The sequence below is a fragment of the Olea europaea genome, chromosome 9, assembly GCF_002742605.1.
Source record: "Olea europaea var. sylvestris chromosome 9, O_europaea_v1, whole genome shotgun sequence".
Lineage (NCBI taxonomy): Eukaryota > Viridiplantae > Streptophyta > Magnoliopsida > Lamiales > Oleaceae > Olea > Olea europaea.
In genome coordinates, this window is record NC_036245.1 from 6,768,376 (window position 1) to 6,772,960 (window position 4,585).

General features: G+C 33.9%; 1 long non-coding RNA gene across 1 annotated transcript; it reads right to left on the reverse strand.

The window, feature by feature from the left end:
- Positions 1-524: 524 nt before the first annotated feature.
- On the reverse strand, positions 525-1,801 carry LOC111400045. The gene is made up of 2 exons (XR_002703825.1): positions 1,723-1,801; positions 525-952 (listed from the first exon to the last, which is right to left on the reverse strand). It is a non-coding gene; the product is annotated as an uncharacterized LOC111400045 (long non-coding RNA).
- Between the last annotated feature and the right edge of the window lie 2,784 nt (positions 1,802-4,585).

Below are 4,585 nucleotides of genomic sequence, written 5' to 3' on the forward strand. Positions count from 1 at the left end.
TCAATTTGTCTATTATACCCTTAATAAAAAGCTATATTTTGAAATAGTATTCTCGACATTTTAAATGTAGTTCTCGACATTTGATTTTTTTATCAATTTGTCACGAATTTTGAGAAGTGGCTTCCATGAGAAGCTACATTAAAATAATGTTTCTCGACATTTCATATATCATTCTCGACATTTGAATATCGTTTCATTTGTCTAGAATGACATTTCATTTTTAACACGACATTTCTCTACATTTAAAAATGTCGTTCTTAACATTTCTAAATCAATGAAAAACATAGTATTTATTGTGATTTGACACAATATTGCAAAAATGTCTATTTTTTTGTCTTAGTGTGGAATTATGAATTGTTAATAAGGGTATTTTCGTCTAAATTTTTCCAAATTAGACATTTTTGCAATGGTGGACATTTTTACAAATGACTAAGTAAAAATGGACATTTTGTGAAATTTCCTCTTAATTTGTTTACATCATTAGACAGTCTATTTAATCATTATCAGAGTCAGAAAGAATTATAGGTATCAGCACAAGTTTTCTTATTTAAATCATGTCAACCTAGAAATGTTTACATAATGATATATCAAACCTTCAACGTCAACATTCAGGCATGATGAGTTGTTAAGTCTTACAATTTGTCATGATCAATTAAAAATTAAATTGACCTACAGACTGATCATCTGAGGCACCAAACCATTCATCGGCTCCAGCAGCTCCTGACCACCCGTCAAGCTGCACGGTGTTTCCTGGCCATCACGGAGTACTTCCACCGCCTCTGTGCCCTCAGCTTTCTTGTGTTGGACCGCCCCAGGCAAGAATGAGAAAATCCCTTGCCATCTGCACCTTTATTATATAGACCTTTTTACTGTTTTATAGATGTATATATAGAGATTATAGAACAACTAAATTAAGACTTTTATAAAAGTAGAAGTAATTAAACTTCATTTCCTTTTGTTTCGCGCGTGTTAATTCGCTAACAATTAAAGAGGATCAGACGATTGTGTAAGGGACGAAACCTCTTGAGACAAAGTCCCAAAAAGGGGTGTTCTTTTTATTGGCGATGAATTTTACAATTGGAAACGGAAAACAACGTGCCTCCAAGGGGCGCAAGCACACGAGTTACAGAAAAGGAAGTGTTTAAGTCTAAAAACTAAAGGAATGAAAATTACATATTCTCTGTTCGAGAGTTTTGGATTCGGTCCTTTGCTTCTAAGTTCTTTCTCCCTTTTATACTTTATAAGCGACCCCTTTGTGATTAACTGCTCTAAAAACTGCTTGATCGCCCTATAACTACCCACTTTCTTTGTAGTGGCCATTTTGTCATGAAACTGTCCTTTTAACTGCTGCCATTATCTTGCATCGTTCAACCGCTTTCGATTGAATCCCTTGAGTCGTGGAACGTGATAATGTTACTTTAGCAACTGCCTCAATAACTGCATTTCTTGATAATCATAATGTGTTATGTTTGTTGATACTTTGGGCGACTTGAAGATTTGGGCGAGACTCTGGGCGACCGTATGCCACTCTATTCGTTCAGATTCTGAGCGACTTGCAAACTTGGGCGATGGCGTTACCGCACTATTGGGCCCCTTATTTGGGCATTCACCTTGATTCATTCAATTGGATTTCGTTCTTTGGGCTATCTGATTTGGGGATCCTCCAATTGGGCTTTACTCTCTGAGCTGTTCGATCCGGGCTGAATTTTTATGTGTCAACACCTTTGTTTTTCCTTATTATCAACGATGGATTATTGATAATGATTAATAGGATAATGAGTTAACAAATAACTTTTGACTGATAAATGGAGGATGAAGATGTTTAAGGCTTTGTTAGATGGTCGAGTTACAAAAACTAATTTGTTTTCTGATAAGTAAATCCAAGATGTCAAAATATATGTGTTGAAATTATTGAGTAATGACAGGGAGTAAAAAAAAAAATATATATATATATATATATATATATACACACACACACACTGCAGATAATGTTTAAGCTGTAGTTAGTATGTGGCACACTAATCCTAAAGTTTATTTGTTTCTATTTTGATATTTTTTGCAATCACGATATTAAACACATATATACATAGATGATAGATATACCTATTCATATATGACTTATGAGAAACAACAAAATCATCTGGTGAAATACGATATTCATAAATAATCAACGATATATTTATTTATCATTTATGCAACACAAGTGCACGCGTAATTGAGATGTAATACATGTGGTACTAGTTAGTTATGTGAGACTTTTTACGTGAGACTTATTTATTAATTATTTTTTACTAAATAAAACAACGAATTGAGAATTTTATTACGCCGTTTTTAAGGTATGATTGGTTTTTAAGCTTAGATTGAAGTAAGTTATATATGGTTCTTTAATATGGCTGGTTTTGAAGGTGGGCTACAAATTGGGTGGGAAATGGTTTAAGTGAAAAATAATTTTCAAGAAAATGAAAAGATAAATGGGATATTCAAATTTAAGTTCGTATATCGATATGAAAAAATCTGGATACGGAGTTAAATTAAATAATATAAATGGTTAAAATAATTCTTTATCAGTGTATCTTCACCTTCCACAGCTTGGCTGATCCTTTGATCTCCTTTTGTTTAATAAAGTTATTGTTGTATCAATCCATAAGTTTAAACGAGTGCGTGCACGCGTTCTATTAGCATTTTTCTATAAATGCATCATATAGAATTTCAGAGTAAATAAAAGGAAATAAAATTAAAATCTATTGTTAATTTCAAAGCTCCATGTTTCGTGTTTGAAACGCCTGATTTTGAAAAAACGAAAATTGAATAAATAGACGAACAAATGTATCTCTCAAACTTGTCGAGCCCTGGCTGCTCTTCGCGTACAATAATAGGCAAATATAAACAATCGTGATACACGAACATCGGGTTTGATATCGGGAATGACCGCATACACAAACAAGGGAATTGGGCATTATTTTATTCACACGTGACCCACACATCCATGTGAGTGCACGGTCATCGGTGCGGTCATTCTCGCGGGTCGTTTGACTTTATTCAAATATATATTTATTGATTAAGATCGAATTCAAGTGTAGATTCTATTGTATTTTATTTATTTCCTCATAAAATTAATTTTACAGTATAGTCGTTTATTATCTCTCATGTGTACCTTGCCATGGAGTATTGATGTTAGCTCTATGTGTCAAACAAGTAGCTCTATGCTTCCCTTGTCATCTTAATTTTATAAATAAATCTATATGTCAAAAAAATTAAACAATCGAAAGGTGATGACAAAAACCAAAGAGTGCAAAAATAGTAGGGATTTTCCCCCTACAACAAGACAAATTATTCAATTTGCTGACTAGTGTATTTGGCGGTTATAATTCTTGTCCTCATATACTTACTCAAAAAATTATTTTGCGGTACACGAACTACGTGCCAAACTAAATAAGTTCTTTTTTATCATTTCATTTATATTTTCCTTATAAACTAGTCGTGGCAATCGCGCTCGTCGACTCGGACGCCCGTGACTTAGTCCGAAAAAAGCTCGAACTGGCCCAACTCGAGGCTCAGAGACACCGAGCCCCATTTCATGGAGTCAGCTCAAGCCAAGGCTCTACTCATGTGGCTTGACTTTGATCATCTTGAATTATATTTTACGTTGGAGTATGAGTTTAGTAGGATTCTTGGATTTGGTGTTGAATTTTTTTAACTAGTTATAATATTTTGGAAAGGTTAAATAAATAGTTGGAATATTGCTAGTGGATTGTTTTTGGATTGTTAGGATACTAAAGTGTTTTTGTTTTTTATGCTTTTAGATTTTAATATGGAACAAAATCGACCTCTTGCCAAAAAAGGAAGAACCTTATTATCTTTTTTTACAAAGAGCGACAAATTCGAGGGTACTCCAACTCCTGCGGTACCTATTCCTCCAGTTGCATCTCCTGAAATTGAACGGTCTTCATCGTTCAATATTGAGTTAGAACCATCCGATTCTATAGAACCAGACCCAAGAAAAGAAAGAAAATATATAAATATCCATTTAATGAACGTGATCAAATTAGGCATGCTTATTAAAGGTTGGGCCTTATTAACCCAAATTTTTGGAGTATCTAAGAAAAGAATGTGGAAAACGAAAACGTCGATTTCAGGAGCATTGGTACAATCGGTGTTCTTGGTTGGAGTATTCGCCTTCAACACATAAGGCATATTGTTTTTCTGCTTCCTTTTTCTTAATGAAAGTGTTTCACCTAACATTTCATCATTAATTACTATCGGATTTGATAGTTGGAAGAGGGTTGGCAAGGGAAGTAAATGTGCAGTTCTTGTTCATATTGGCACTACATCTTCATCATATCATAATGGCAATAAGAGAAGAGCTGAAGATCTAATGAAACCAACTCAACATATTGACAAGATAATGCATGTTGTATCAAGTGAGGAAAAACAGAAAAATTATTTGCATCTAATGACCACAATCATGAGTGTTCGGTGGCTAGCGCTTCAAGGTTGTTCATTTAGAGGCAATGATGAATCTCCATCTTCATTGAATTGTGGGAATTTTCTTGAAATGGTAGATGCATTTGGAAAAATGAATACA